The 17519-nt window shown below is 38.4% G+C and overlaps 1 protein-coding gene across 2 annotated transcripts in view; it reads right to left on the reverse strand.

The window, feature by feature from the left end:
• The window catches only part of pcdh15b (protocadherin-related 15b), a 155563-nt gene extending 141569 nt beyond the window's left edge, over positions 1 to 13994 (reverse strand). For both annotated transcript variants that reach the window (XM_023830939.2, XM_072703571.1), the window contains exon 1: positions 13890 to 13994. The gene's annotated coding sequence lies outside the window, so the exon portion shown is untranslated. The remainder of the gene's footprint in view (positions 1 to 13889) is intronic.
• Between the last annotated feature and the right edge of the window lie 3525 nt (positions 13995 to 17519).

Raw genomic sequence — 17519 nt, forward strand, 5'->3', positions numbered from 1 at the left:
CTTTTGATGTCACATTGTTGCACTACTGATCCTGGCAATTCAGCTAAAGGAAGGATCTCCATTTTGTCCAAATGTTATACAAAGAAAAAGCAGTTTTTTAAATGACAGACAGTAAAATATTCCTGCTTTCAGCATTTTTCTTCTCACTTTAACTAAATATATTGATGAAACCGAGTGTTACGTTTCACTGTAACTGTTGCATTGTTTAGAGAAACTGCTCAGTTATATGTGCAATGGTGTGTAAAACATGGATAGACAACAAAAATGAGTAATAAAGAATCCAACATCAGACCTACATAATGCCTTTGCAAGCTACCTCTCATAAGTGCTAAAAGATTAAAAACGGTAGGTTACTATTAATTCCAAGTGTCCTACACCAGAATCATATAACGTTAACGCACATTGCATCATACTTTTATAAGTGTGGTTATAAATGATTCATGCCATCACCATGAAGGTATACAAGTCGTACATTTTGCCAAAATGAAAAGTGTTACACAAAATTGGATTTAGAGAGAGGGTTAACAAGTAACAAATAAATAAAAAAAATGCAAGGTCAATGTCTGGCAACAGAACATAAATGGAAGCATAAAAATGAGCAGAGCAATTCTCCTGCTTTACAAGAAATGGGAAAAGTAAATGGAACAGCCAGCCATCCCCCATCCCCCATCCCCCGCTCTGAACTCACATCACTGTGAATCTGACAGGATCCGGAAGGTAATGGGCCACATTAAACCTGTTAAAACACCTTATCCATTTGTGTGTCTATTGTTTCACTAACCCAGTGCCATTAGGCTGCCACACTGTCCTCAGCATACAATATATTGAAAGTAATGGAGCGAAGAGTAAACCTGGCATGGTGGAGCAGGAACTAGCATTGATAGATTACTCGCACCCCTAATTAAAAGTCTACCAGTAATACAGCAGCAAAAGCTGGATTTACACGAGACAAAATTTCCACTCCTCTACTAATCTCCTACAAAGGACACCTTTTCTCCACAGTGTTTCTGCTACTGTAAAATTTCGCTACCCCCCCCCCCCCACCCGAAAAGGCACGAGAGCATCTCAGCTATTTAAACCAAACATAAAGCAACAATGGTGTGTGTGCATTAGACCCCACAGTGAACTAGATTCCTATACAAATGTACGCACAGAATGTGCTGATTACCAAATCCTGAATTTATGCATGAATGAAACGGGCAAGGCCTCAAGTCTGGTATTAAGCCTGAGCAATATCATTTAATGACTCTGAAAAAGGGCTTAATTGTTGGAACTTCCTATTGGACATTTGGCAGTCGTTCATTAAAAATTTTGTGCATGCCTGAGGGTTCAGTGTTGCGGGAAGCAAAGGCAATAAGCTTGGTGGCAGTGAAGGGATGTGTTCGGAATAGCAAAGAAATAGTTAAAACCTGACATCCTTTGGGGCCCCTAATGAGCCCCCGCAAACAGAGTGGTCTGTCGCACCATTAAACATTTGTGTTTCAATTATGACGCAAACTGTACATTAGAATAAACCCTGTGCAAGCATATTGTAAAATTTCCTTAAATAAATGACTAATTTTCATTTATTCCACACTGAATTGCATTTATAATCACCAAGATAACTTAAAAACACAAGTAAAACTGGTACAATAAAACTGCAACGCCTGACATCAGGATTCAGACATAGACTCAGATATAATCCATGTTAAATGCCTAGTCTTTATAGCTGTATAAGCATTCAAACAGAAAAAAAGAAAGAAAGGGAGAAAAATCATGAAAGTAACCCATTTAATTCAGGTTCATAAAACTCCATGTATTATTTATTATCCAAGTTGGTCTTTATTATAAACTAAGAGGCTTCTGTCTGTGTATAATACCAGTGCTTCTGAATTGATATTTCATCATTTCAGCATAAATGCATGTATCATGATAATGGGGGAGAATTATAAGCAACCATGAAGACCAAGATACTTTTCAGACAAAAGCAGGGAGAAAGTAACTGAAATGTACCACTTATGAAGAAGATACAGATGGGAGAAAAAAAAAAACAACGCCTGACTATCCCTGTTAACAGTCTACTCAGGCTCCAGAATCTGAAAGGTTCACTGTACCACCAAGACACTGGGATCTGACTGACTGGGCGTGCAGGGAACTGTTGAGGGGTGCCACTGAGATAGGCCAAGCCCGAGCTCACTTGCTAGAGTGTACAACGTGAGACGGCAGGAAAACTAAACATATCGCTACATTTGACATTTCACAGAATCAGCTCGCGTAGCAGGGTGGCAAGAAAGAAACCATTACTAAAAATAAATCCTCAAGCTCAAACAGAGGTTTTCAACAAAAAAAAATGGAGTGATCCTGCGGAAATATGGCGAATGGAGTTGTGGTCAGATATGACTAAATTGGAAAGGGCTGGTCTGAATGCTAAGTGTCTCCTCTGGCACAGAACCAACGCAGCGCATCATACAGCAAACATAAGCCCTATAGCAAAACATAGTGGTGGCAGCATCAGTCTATATCAGCGTTTCCCAACTCAGTCCTCAGGGAACCACAGACGGTCAATAATTTAGCTCCCTCCCAGCTCCCTGCTAGACAGTGCACATTTTTGCTTCCTCCCAGCTCCCTGCTAGACAGTGCACATTTTTGCTCCCTCCCAGCTCCCTGCTAGACAGTGCACATTTTTGCTTCCTCCCAGCTCCCTGCTAGACAGTGCACATTTTTGCTCCCTCCCAGCTCCCTGCTAGACAGTGCACATTTTTGCTCCCTCCCAGCTCCCTGCTAGACAGTGCACATTTTTGCTTCCTCCCAGCTCCCTGCTAGACAGTGCACACTTTTGCTCACCGTGAGTTAGGAGGGAGCAAGAACGTGGACTGTCTGCGGGTCTCCAAGGACCAGATTGCAAAACACTGCACAATATGAGTATAATAAAGTACAATAATTAATTACAATAGCATAACTACATATGAATAGTGAAGTTAATAAACTGTATGGAGCACTGCAACAAAATGCTACCCAAATAAATGGCAAAAAAGATAAAAATCTGCAAAACAGAGCATTAATCTAACTAAACTAGAAACTGCTGCCAAAGGTTCTGCAACCAAATACAAAAAAATCATAAAAGCCTTTTTGATTTTTTTTTTGACAATATAATGTATTACATTTGAACATTTATGTTTTAGATAAAAAAAAATATATTGATTTGTAATGTATATGGACCATGTATATTGCACTTTTACAAAATGGAAAGATGTGTCACCCATGACAGAGTTATTATTATAATGTTCTATGTTAGTATAAGACCTCTGAATAGTACTCGTATCATTTGTTCCTTTTTGGCTGGACAAAGTTCTTTTATAATGTATAACTGTTATTTGCTGCAAATGATTCAATGATTGATATAGTAAATGAGTTCAATGATAGTTTTGCACGGGTATTCACTGTTGAGGACACTAGTAACTTACCAGTTGTTATTACTAGTCCGGCATCGTCTATAACTAAAATATATATAACTGAAGCTGATGTTTTGCAAAGCCTAGCTAAGCTCAAAATAAATAAATCACAGGGCCCTGATGGCATCTTACCTATAGTGTTAAAAGAGATGAGGGATATTATTTGCCGACCCTTAACTTTACTGTTTCAAAGATCCTTATCTGAAGGTGTGGTACCTTCTGATTGGAAGCATGCTAACATAACGCCCATTTTCAAAAAAGGGGATAGAAGTAATTTGTCAAACTATAGGCCAATCAGTCTAACTTGTACAGTATAACTGGTAAAGTTATGGAGGCTATAATCAAAGAGAAAATGGTAGATTACCTGGACTCAAATAACATTTTGAAGGATAGCCAGCATGGATTTAGGAGAGGTAGATCCTGTTTAACAAATCTGTTGGAGTTTTTTGAGGAAGCTACTCAGGAAGTTGATGATAAGAAGGCCTATGATGCCATCTACTTAGATTTCCAAAAGGCTTTTGATGTTGTCCCCCACAAGAGGCTCTTACTTAAACTCAAAGCGACAGGTATTTTAGGAACTGTAGCGACCTGGATTGATAACTGGTTAACAGATAGGAAGCAGCGAGTAGTTATAAGAGGCACAATGTCACAGTGGGTCTGCGTTCATAGTGGGGTACCGCAGGGTTCAATTTTAGGACCACTATTGTTCCTAATTTACATAAATGATATAGACATCAATATATACAGTAAACTGGTGAAATTTGCAGATGACACCAAGGTGGGTGGTGTAGCAGATACTGAACTAGCGGCTCAGCAGCTACAGCGGGATCTTGATTTAATTAGTGACTGGGCCGATACCTGGCAGATGAAATTTAACATAGACAAATGTAAGGTACTCCATGTAGGGAGCACAAATATAAAGTACAGGAATTTTATGGGACCTACTGAAATAAAGGTAGCTGATTATGAGGAAGACCTTGGTGTGTATGTTGATGCTTCCATGTCTCATTCTCGCCAGTGCGGGGAAGCAATAAAAAAGGCCAATAGGATGTTGGGGTATATCTCCAGGTGTGTGGAGTTTAAGTCAAGGGAGGTAATGCTAAGATTATACAATTCCTTGGTGAGACCTCACCTAGAATATTGTGTGCAGGTTTGGTCACCATTAGTTCAAAAACAAGAACTCGTGGCCATAGGTGGAAATTAGCGGGAGAACATTTCAAACTGGATTTAAGGAAACACTTCTTTACACAGCGTGTAGTCAGAGTATGGAATAGTCTTCCTGATAATGTAGTGCAAGCTGAATCCTTGGGTTCCATTAAATCAGAGCTAGATAAGATTTTAACAACTCTGAGCTATTAGCTAAGTTCTCCCCAAGCGAGCTTGATGGGCCGAATGGCCTCCTCTCGTTTGTATAGTTCTTATGTTCTTATGTTCTTAGTTGTTTCAATGTCATTTTGTTTCCACAGAACCAGGTACAAAGAAAACGCTGATCTGGGTTATTGCAACTAAGACTGTACGGTACTAAACGTCAATGAATAAGATTTGCACCAACACAAAGTGTTCATACACTAATTTATAAATTACTGTAGCTTGCCTATTTTTACATCTATAATTTGAGCACTTGCCCAAAATTCCTTTCGATTTTCTGCTTGTGCTACGATTCACATCGAAATTACTTCGTAATTCACTGTTAGACTTGTGAAATCCATGATCTAAAATATCAGTTACTTACACTGAGCAACACATTTGTGATTCGGGCATAGAAGAAAATTCTTAAGCTCAAACTCAACCCAGAAACATTTAATGATAATACTGTAATTATATATTGACTAATTGTCACTTTTTGATAAATAGTTACTGACAATGTTAAACGGTTCATGAACTACCGTATTTTAGCTAAATGACTTTTCTGGATCTTGATATTGTTGTGAAATATTAAAAGTGCCAAGTCAGTACAATTTTTGTCATATTACGGTTCTCTGTCCATTTAATTATTTCACTGTTGCAGCCATGGTTTAAAGTGTCTCTTGAATGTATCATATTTATTTTCCTCTTGTAGCAATAAAATATTTTACATCCCTCTTATAGTTCTGAACTGTCCCAGTTTGATAAGCACATTTTTTGCAGTCAAGGACAGGTAATCTGCATTAAACACACCGTTCAAGGAAATTTCACCCAACAGTTATCATTACTACCTGACTGCTTCTTCACGTCAAGGACGTCGGAGAACTGTCCCCTAAAATCATGCTATGCTCCTCCTGACCGCTGGTCTGCTGTCATAGAAACCAAATTCTCCTCTAAAATGTAACCAGAACGGCTAACGTTCTGTTAACATATTCATTGGTCTACTCGCTGTAATTGTCCTTCTTGAAGTAAGTTAATGTGTAAGTTAATCCCTAAAAAGATCCTTAAACTTCAGTTTGCCCAACAATCAGCTAAATCTGCAGCATTCTCCGTCAGTTTAACAATATATGTCGTCGTTTGAATCCCATCCTTCAGTATCGTTTAGGCGAGATCGATTCATCAACAAATCACATGAACTCATGAGTGACTGACTCATGTAGTTATGATGAGATGAATGACCTAAATAAGGGGAACAAATTAATATAATTATGTGCTTCATCATCCAGATTGCGACAAATGACTGTTTTGACTGGAGAGCTTTTGTGCAGTAATGACGGAATGGGTGCTGTAAAGAAAGCCATGCACTGGCACGCTATACGCCGGCAGACAAAGGGATCGCTCTACTGTTTCTTCTCTATGGGAATTTACAGCATTACTTACTCTATTTTATTCTTCTTCCACTAGCTAACATTCATTTGCAGTCAACTGTCTATACTGAATGTGGATCTAGGAAATAATTTTTGTCATTGATCTTGTGGTTATCATTATCACAAATTTTTCAGGCCGCAAAGAGTTTCTATGTGTTTGTATATATAGATAAAGAACAAGATGGACTCTGTCTTAGCAATACCTCCAGTTGGAGGCTGAACAGCCTTGACACACACGGAGGCACGATCCCAGCTTAAAGACTTTGTAACACACACCAATGAGAAGTCAGGATTTCAATATTATACATTTAAATGCAATTCAAAAATGTGTGTGCATTTTATTTATAGTTCCATTGAAAATTGATGATTTTCCCTCAAATTTTGACAAACATTTTGTCAAATTCGACCAAGGAATTCCTGTGAATTATTTTAAGGGAAGAATAATTTACTGAATTGAAGCAGGCAGAGGTTCTCTTCCCCTACTGCTCGTGCTGATATTACTGTATGCTTCACCTCATTAGGAAGTCACACGTCAGGATCCATCTGCAATAACCACTTGTCCAGTCAGGGTCTCAGTAAGTTAGTCTTTCCTTGGAAGTGCAGGGCATAAAGCAAAGCCCATTCCTGCTTGTTGCACCAGAACTTTGAAGTGAACTTATCCATTTATGCATTCAGAAAGGTTGCAATCTCAACTAGAAATCTGACAGATTGACCAGTAAATTAGAGTTTAAGGTTCCAAGACTCAAATACTTTAAAACACTTTCAAAGTAAAAATGTTTGCATACAACTTTGAGTGAACATGTGTGATGCTTCATCTATGATGCTTTTTGAGCAACATTAACCCTGATTATATGAAATTCAAAATAAAATAACTGACAATGTGTAAATGTTATTTAGTTTAGTTTATTTATTTATTTGAACAGGGACAATGTACAAAATACATTAACCTAAAAAAAAAAAAGGAGAGATGCTTTGTACCAGGTTATAGCACTATTGCTAATTCACACCTGTAGTCCCTGGACCGGCTGGTGTAAAAAGTGTATAAAACTGTCAAAAATGCAAATTGAGACAGATCATTATAAAAGCATTATCATATATACAATCCAACAGCATACAGTCATTCAGAACATTTCAACTCCCAAACTTCAGTGCAAACTACACTTTCACACATCAGCCCTATGAGAGCAGGTTTTGGCTGAGAGAAGCCAATGTTTTGTCAGGCGTGAGAATTCATAAAAAATTGTACATTTTAATATTTCTGTTGGTAATGTGTTCCACTGTTGTATAGCTACACTTGAAAACGCTGATTTGCCGAAAGAGGTTCTGCGTCTGGGAGCCCTACACTCCCCTCGATCAGTTGACAGAGAGGCTCGAGATGTTTTTTCAGAGCTTAGAGATATAAATTTCTTCAGAGGAGGGGCAGCAATACCATGGATAATCTTGAAGAGAAGACATATATTTGTGTACATGATTAAGTTTTGAAAACTTAAAATACTATATTTAGTTAGAATATTACAGTGGTGAAACAGACGTGTTTTCTTGTCATGAATCTTGAGAGAACATTTGTATAATGACTCCAAGGGTCTTAAGACAGTTTTACATCCCTGAGACCAACTTGTCATACAGTAGAGAAAATGTGAAATCATTGCATTTAGATACATATTAGATGCCTCTACGGTAAGTGAGTTTCTTATGTATCTAAAATTTGCTAAATTGAATTTTAATGTGTTTGATAATTTTTTTATGTGTTTTTTATAGCTTAAGTTTGGGTATAATGTAACACCTAAATATTTGAATTCACTGACATTTTTTATTTTCTGACCTTCAATATAGATTATACTATTATTTGAACTGCACACTAATGAAGTTATCTTTAAAAAAAGTAATGACAAAAAATTAATTTATTTAAAGGAAAATCAAAAATTGCATTTTTGTTTTTTAACGGTTTAGAATTTTTTAAAAAAAGGCAATCACTGAATTTCTGGCTGTGTATTAAACTGGCCAAACATCAGGCATACAACAGCTCTCACTCAAAACAGTAATTAATTTAGCAAATGCTTTTGTCAAAAATGGTGCACAAGCAAGGATCATTGAGCAGGGTCACCCAGTACCTGGAGCAACTGGGGTTTAGGGCCTTGCCCAAGAGCCTAATGGTGCCAACCTTGGGATCTGAACTGGTGACCTTCCGATCACAGACGCAAAGTCGTGACCCACAGAGCCACGCACAACCATTTCTGATCTTCCTATGAGCTGGAAAATAGGCCTTTTACAAGTTTATTTCAAATTATTGAGAAAAAACCCATCATGAAATACACTCAAAATAATTTATTCAGATCTTTGAATAGAAACAACTATACAAACAAAGTCCATCCACAGGCAGGGAATAACCCAGAGTTGGAAACCATCCCGCTGAAGGACACGCACACCATTCACACCTACAGACCTTTTGCCAACTCCAGTTCACCTTAGTTTGTTTTTCTTTTTTGGTCTGTGGGAGGAAACTCCACAACCTGATGGGGAGAACATGCAAGCTCCACAGACGTGGAGCCAGGGCACAGACTCGAACCCTGGTCACTGGGGGTATAACCACTGCACCACTGCGAGTCTTGATTAGCAAATGGTTGGGTAACAGTGAATGAAAGTGAATGAAGACATTCTATGGTCTAAGGATCACTGCTGTGCTGTTACACCCATGAAGAGGCTAACCAGGATGGTACCAAACCCCCAGTGAACAGGGGTTGGTCACTCAAGACTGCTAAAGCCATATGTTTCAATTGACAAGCCCATCGAGTCCCCATTCTATGCTGCGACAGGCATCCAATCCTGCTGGCCACATTTGTTTTCCAGGCAGCAGAGATGAATTAGAAGGACAAACATCTTGGTCTGGCTGATTAATGACACCTTATTCGATAAGGAAGCCACAGCTAAACGTGCTTTTATTATCGTGGCCAAAAAAGTGTGATAAATCCAATTACTCAGCGTCTTACGTGAATCGGTCTGAGATGACAAAGTGGTAATGGCTGATCATGCCCTGAAGCAGCATGTTCTGGCAAGTAAAAAAGCCATATAATGATGAGGATGATGAAGGAGAAAAAAAATCAGCATGCCTGGTTAATTAAAATAAACATACACCCTTTGCCATGAGCTGACATAACAGACATGGGTGGAAAATCTAAAATCATTTTTTAAAAATCCAATATGACTCTAAGGGCAAAAAGCGCTTAAGGGCAAAATGCTGTGTCATGCCACCGACCCAGAATTCCAGACGTCTGCACATTTACTTACACATTAATATGAGTTTTGACCAACTTTGACTATTTCCATTTCCCCCAACATCACCAAAGGCCAGTTTATAAGTAATAATCGTGCCCAGATTCTCCACCCCATTGCCTTGCATCATCCAGGAGAATGAAGATTCTGATCCTGTCCTTGGTAAACACCATAACGCTCCGCTAGACTGAACAACATTGGGGAGCAGAAAGATTATCATGCTTAGAAATATACAGAACTACTGTGTAATTCTTAAAGTGCTATTCCCCATGGTGCAGGTGGATTTACATTACATAATAATTCAAACAAAACGCATATATTGATATTAAAATTACTCTAACTTATTGTATTATATCTTGGGTGATTCTGGGCCTACATATTGGTTTATATCTGAAAAAAACTTGAAGCTGAAAAGGTTCCCCAAAAAATTCCATACAGGAGAGTTCTGCTTGATCAATTTCCCAGTCCGTTTTTTGCATCCCAAATCACAGGCCGCCAAACAAAGTGCTTTTACTTCCTCTCAAACTTGATTATTAGTTAATTAGTTGAACCTTGGATGAAAGTGACCAGACTGAATTCAACTGACATTAGAATTAAGCGCCTAAGTTTTGCTTAGAGGGTGTTAACTCAACACAATACAAGTTACCAGTATTTCCAAGGGCACACACTCCCTCCGAATAATTCCAAATATGGCCACACTGTTGAAGATGCAAATCCCGGACCAAACTACTGAGAACCATCAACCCTCAATAATGCATCAGCTCTGTGAACATCCACTCAAAAGAAAACGGACCTTGTTGCAATTATTCAGTAAGTGGAATTTTATCGTTTACACTGCAACTTCATGTAACTGCAGTCAGTATGAATTTGAGTAATATGACAAACATGCCAACGTCAATAATAGGGATGAGTCAGCATTTTCAAATATTTGAGAATGTGTATAAAATCAAAGTCTTTATAAAAAATAATAAGAAGCTATTTTAAATATTTAGTTGTCATTTACGTTTTCTAGTAAGCTTGCCATTTAGTCCATGTTTTTGCATGAGTTTCTGTATGCTCTCTCTGAACCACTCATTAACATTTTCGTCCTCGCTCGCTCATACTGTGGCACATTTGTAAAAAATGTAATAAAAACGAGTGAAGCAAACAAGACAACAAGTATCACCAGAAGACATTAATATCTCACTTTATGGAAACATATAGACGATACTGAGCAAATGTATATGATTTGTCGTCACTGATTTCTGTCGGTTGGCACAACTCAACAAGCGTAAAAAAATCTGGTTACATGTAGCCTACATTCAAAGTGTCATGGTCCTCATCAAAAACGTTCTTGAAAATGATGTTCTGTGACATTCAATCTTACAGGGTTGGGGCCATTGCGGAATGCATTGATCAATTCCAGTCCAAATCAGGAAATGGAACTGGAGTTGGAACTTAAATCTCCCTGAAATACAAATTCAACTCCAATTCTGTTCCCCATAGTTTTTTTCCAATCCCAACTCCAGTTCCATTTCCTGAATTGGACTGGAATTGATCAATGCATTCCAGAATGGCCCCAACCCTGCAATCTTAATAAAGTTTTCAAAAAGAGTATACCAGTGTACCAGTAGAAACTTTTTGCCGAGTTCACCAGAATGTGAACTTGCTTTTCCCAGTAAAGAACAACTCTCTATCGGTAGATAATAAGTTCTGTTTGGTTATTTGGGGTAAGTTTTCAGCTCTTGTTTTGTTTTATAAATATTTTAAATATCACAATGTAAGATTTTCCAAAATCATTCAGTCCTGGTTACTTAGTCATGGCTATTTTTTTAATGCTTTAAGTTACTTTTGCAGCAATGAATGATGTCTCATTCTGGTAATAAATTAATTGACTAGACCGTGAGCTAGAGATGTCTTGTTAAGATTGTGTTGTTAAAAATAAAGAAATTGCCATTAGCCAAGACCGCCCAAGGCACAGGCTATTAAACGTTGTTGTATGATACTACACTTGACCTATCTCTTTAGTGTAATTTAATTTCCGTTTCAATTTCATTTATTCAAGTTACTTTTTAATGGTTACATACAATGAGTAATACATTTTGCATGGAAACAAATGGTGAGGTGGGGGCGTGGATAAATGAATATTGTTTGTATTATTTGAATAGTGTCTGGTGAAATAGTGTCTGAGATGCCCAGCCCTAATCAAGAAGACATATCCAGTACAAAGCGGTTAAAAAAAACCTTTAAGTTCTATTTTGGTAAATGCATTCAAGTAACAAAGTAACAAAGTGCATTTTGAAATTAGAGAGAACTGTATAACTGACGAGTTATTCGTCAAAATACACTGGCAACCCTTCCATGCCTTAATAAACTTCAGTGCATGTTGTAGTGATGCAATCACAAAGAGGCACCGTATTGGCAAAACGCCTGTTTAAATAAGAGTACCAATATCAATACATAAATGACAAAAATAAATTTATAACAGTCCCACAGTCCCAGGATTACTTAGCACAGCACTGGAGCAGCGCTGCATTATTTGTTTACATGACTGTTACCTGAAACTACAGTATATCAGTAACTGTCACTGTTGTTCTGTATTGGAAACGGTGTTACACACATACGGTATAAATGTAACTGCATTCAACGGAGTCCCAAAAACTACAAACAAGGCTGACTGATGCCAAAGTACTTCAACTGGCTTATATAAATTCACAAACATATCTGACATTTTGGATATATCGCTTTCAATTACTGTTATCACAGAATATGTTTCTTCTGATGCCCAGAGTCTGCAGGTCTCTGTTTGCCTTTTATCTGTTTTGCAGTATATGCTTCACATAATTTCATGGGAATGGTAATTAAGCCTTGCTTAAAGTGCCAGGTCCTCTTGCCTGTTCATGGATTATCACCATCTAAATCTCTAAAACAAGCTAACATATGACTAACAAATAATGACCGCCTGGTCAAATTCTTGTCTCTGCTGAAGTACGTAGGTCGTTCCTTCTAAGCGACCCAAAGTGACAGACGCTATACCGGCATCTTACTGTAATTTGGCACTTACATTTGGAATACTGTAACAGATGTTTGTCTATATATAAATCTGAGAGCTAGCAGCCAAGTCTGAACTGGCACAGTTGGAGCTGTGGATTTCTTGAGTTGGAATGTGATCATTCTATTAGGCTGGTTGTTGCCTTTTGCAGGCAGTGACGACAGGACAAAGTAAGCACGTATGCAACGATCCCATCCGAGAAACAGATCCGAGACACATTACAGTATTTTCATCGAGCGACAAGACCTCGATACACGCCTTAAGCATGTACGATTATTTTAGCACGATGCACAATCGGGCAGCAAGTTCTGGGCTATACGGTGCTAGCACAGGAAATATAGGCTACAAGTTAAATATTAAAATATGGAGTTCATATATGCTGTCCATCCTATCCCGCCATGCTTCATCTGAAGTACTCGAACGTCCCTGTGGTCTATACGGCGCAGTCGTAAATCACACTTGAACATCTTGGTGATAAACATCTAACTACACATTGTCTTTGATCAAAAAGCCAAAACTATCTTCCTAATACCAGTGTAACAAGATTCGTACAGAAATCTGAAGATTTAAAACAAAATAATCCCCGCAGACAGCCTAATTATGTCACAGGTCTAAATACACAGCAAACAGCACTGTGTGTTTAAGAGAACTTATGCATATACATGTAATAAAGCCTTTATTACGTGAATTTAATCACACCCAGACACGACAGGTACTGTATGAGCGCACAAATTTTTGCGCTCACGCGACAAACTGCGCATCGGAGAACATGCAGCCAAAGCCAACCGGGCACAAGCGGACGTGGGCTTTGGAGATTTCCTCAGATCAGGATAACTTCACATAAAGCATACAGGCAACTGCCTTTTTTCATCGCTTGATTAACAAGCAACCGTCTCGAATGAAGCCTTCATCAGTTCATCAACTACGGCAACAGTTGTTTGTCGTAATTTGATACGGCAATGCAGAAACAACCACACGATAATGATGACCGCTACAAATGTACTGTCAAAATACAGACAAATTCAAGGAACGTGCTAGGGAAAACTACGGCTTCTGTATCAAGACTACTGCAGTTGATTAAAGTGGTTACCTCAGTTTCATCCATTTTTATATGGTTTCGTTTAACCACTGAAAACCGCCCGTAGACGCGTAACTAATCTGTTAAATACTGTAAACCAAATTGTTTACTACGCTGTCCAAAATACACCTGTACCTATCTTACACGAAATATACATTCAAAACCCATGTAAAATTAAATTAAAATCAAACCGGTTCTGCAAGACATTTAGTGCTAGAAAACTATACTCTTCGGCTCGGATTTCTGACATATGATATCGTTGGCAAACGCTTTCAATTTCAAACACTTAAATGGAAAATAAGTCTTACCATATTAGCATCAAAGCCATGTAAATCCTCCCCAGATGGTCTCAGACAGAAACTGCTCCTAACTATGAAGCGTATGAGGCAGCTGAGTACCGCACCAGGAGCTCTGCTGCCCTCTGTCTGCCGCTTCTTACCAAGGCAGCGCAGCCCAAGTGCGGCTTTACCTCGTCAGAAACCGGCTCCCATTGCAGCCGGGAGGTCTACTACTAACTAACAGCACGGAAATAAGATCAAAGCGGTGTTAAACATACATCCGCACGCATAAAGAGTGACTCTAAATAGCATTTAATCTACAGCTGCCATCAAATTCATATAAATCCAAGCGTCTTCTTACTCGATGAGATCTTAAAATTGCAGTGAAAATAAAAGCGGAGAGGATGATTATCACCGAACATGAAATAAGATATGAATGGTAAATAAAAACTTATTCTTGCACATCGCTATTAAAATCGTAATGCTTAAGTAGAAGATAGGATACGAAAAATACGGAAAGGCCGCCTACCATAGAAGCGTAAAACCGATAAGTTAAAAAAAAGAAAAGAAAAAGTTCCGCTGAGGTTTAAATTGATGCTCAGTATTACGCCAGGGAATGTTATCTGTCCATCTGTTCACTAAGTAGGATTAAATTAAATCCCGGTGAGTCTCTGTGCTACAAATCCAAGGGAAGGTAGCAATTGGATATCAAGGAAATAAGGACTTCAAAATATTTTAGAAGAGGAATCTCTACTTCCCACCGCAATAGTTTATTTACTTTTTAATCAAACCCACGTAATGTCTTCATTTTATAGAAGGCTTAGGGGTCATCATTATTTGTACGAACGTTATTCGTAGCGGCATACTGCAATAATTGGGCTGGTCCTCTTAAATGTTGTTCTAGTCCCTATCAAAAATGTCATCACCCACCATAGCTGTACCACCTACAGTACTGAAGTTTACACAACCAAGATGTTCACAGCATCCACCCAGAGAGCACTGCTGCAGGTAGATTTTTTTTACTGGTTTATATAAGCTTTTAGACGTCTGAATTTCTCAGTGTTACCTAAGTATTTTACATATACCCAGTTGCCACTTTATTAAGTAGCCTTGGTAATTTCAGGTAAGACCCCGTTTTTGTCTCCAGAACCACATCAAGGGTTGAATAGAGATGTCTGTTCCTCTGACTGCTGGCTGTTCTCCTCTGACCCCCCTCATTAATGAGGCATTTTGGCAGCAGAACTGCCACTGAGTGTATGATTTTTGTTCATCAAACTATTTCTCTGTAGACTTTAGGAACTGTATGGCGTGAACATGCCAGGATGATGGCTGCTTCTGAGATGCTGCAATCACCACCTCTGGTACCAAGAATCTCATCACTTGGGGACCCACATAGCTGCTCTAATGCGCTGTAACGGAACCTCTCGACCCTGTCTGTGTGCCGTATCTAGTTGCAGCCACATGATTCGTTGTTTGGAAGAGCAGGCTGCTCACATTAAGGACCAAGACTGTTTAATAAAGAGGTTACCCAGCAACTGTGACCTAAACCCAGCCTTTTAAATAATAAGAGGGTATCTAGGGGAAGTAGAAAAGACCCCCACTTTCATTTAAATGTAGATACCAAAATGTAACATTGTTGTCTTTAAAAGCTAGCTGTGTTAGTAGACCGAATACAATCATTAAGGGACTGAGTAGATTCTGACACTAAAATCAGGAAAATACAAGTTATGTGAGCTACCAATAACATTCCTAATAATGAATCACAGTGATTCTTTTAAATAAATAAATAAAAAGCAACAGTTCTCAATTCAAAATGCATCTACTAAAATGAACTTTATAAAAGGAACATTTTTGTTTTTAACTCCTGAAAGATGAATGTTGTAATGATTAGAAGCCTTGTATTAGGCTGGAACCCCATCCTGGGTTGCTCCTCACCTTGTGCCCGCAGCCTCTGGGATAGGCTCCAGACCGCCCCCCAGGATTGAATAGTTTGGTTTGAGATGGTCACATTTTTGATAAGGTTTTCTGATTTTAATCTGCAAAATCAAGCTTGACATTTAGCACGAGTATAAGATGGTGATTTCCAATATAAATCTCTTAGATCTTAATCGCACTGGGGGGTCCTTCCATAGCCATTATGCTGGGATAATTAGACATGCAACAGGAAGCTCAAGGCATGACCCCCCATGTCTCACCAAAAGATCAGAATTACGCTGAAAAACAAATAAAAAATAAATAGATAAAGCAAAGCCAAACACCTACGCCGACAGCAACATGCCATTTGCAGCAACAAAAAAAATCGCTTCCCCTATAACATGAAGATGCAGATGCATCCAAGGTTAGTGTTAAAGCGTTACAGTATATATTAGGAAGTACAACTTCTATGCATCTTTTCAAACATTTATCCTGGTCAGGGTCATGGGGGGGGAGGCACACCTACAATTTAGAGATGCCTATCAGCCTGTGTTTCTTTAGGAGGAAACACGCACACACACACACACGCACACACACACACGCACACACGCACACACACACACACACACACACACACATATGGCATGGAGAGAATGTGAGCCACTAACGTTGGAAGAGTGCAACAACATGGCCACCCACTGAACCATCATGCTACCCAAAAATGAACATAGAACACAACACACACACTGTGGCCCTTCCTTGTATTTGTCATATAACCAGGACCTGCCATACAGTCTTCACTTGCTTAATTCAAACTTATTGGTTTTATAACAAAAAAACACTGCTTTATTCATTTGTTTACAAAAATATATATCACATTGGAAACAACCAGTAGTTTTAAGGAAAACATTAATTTCAAGTAGTAATAAATTGCAACCCAAATTATAGCTCCTATTAGTAACACCTTTGCAATAACATAAAACACCAAACATTTCTGTTTAGTCTCACTTTAGGAGTCAGTGACTCCAATTGCAATGAGCAAAATAGCAAGAACAGAACTGAATGAGCCAGTCAAAAAAATTATGACAATTAATACAATGAAAATGTCTGTGTGGAAGATATGCACAAATATGTTAAGCATTGTTTGTCAATGGACTTTTGTTTTTTAAATCAATTTCTTGTCGTGACAGCGCAAGTGAGAATTTAAAAAGCAGGCATTTGCACTGTTATGAAGTTACTGCACATTTTAATCTTTATGCTGCAAATGCATGCCAGTTATGTGCAGGAATCATCAACCTTACCATACACAGACTAACATGTCTGGGGCAAGACTCATCTGTGCCCATGGTAAAACAGTAAGTGGCTACATTTTAAACACCATGTCCATGATAATAATTGCATTATGATCACAACATATGTTATAATTTGCCATGGTGTTGACCCTGGTTATGTCAAACCCTGCATATAACTCAGCTGAGGTTGTACTCATTGAATCTCAGTAATTCATGCCAAACTGCAATCAATCCACATTTGTTTAGCTAAGAAAGCCTTTGAACAATTATCATCATCTTGAGATTATGTATTGCCGACTGCAGTACAATTAAATGACTTAAAGCAAACTATTTTGATTGTCCTTGCAGACTTTCTAGAGGACATTTTTCATGGAGGAAATGTTTATAGATATCTCCAGCAATCAACTATGGACGTCCCTCTCTTTGTGAAAAACATCTGCCTTGATGTGCATGC

This window comes from Paramormyrops kingsleyae, chromosome 20, assembly GCF_048594095.1.
Source record: "Paramormyrops kingsleyae isolate MSU_618 chromosome 20, PKINGS_0.4, whole genome shotgun sequence".
NCBI lineage: Eukaryota > Metazoa > Chordata > Actinopteri > Osteoglossiformes > Mormyridae > Paramormyrops > Paramormyrops kingsleyae.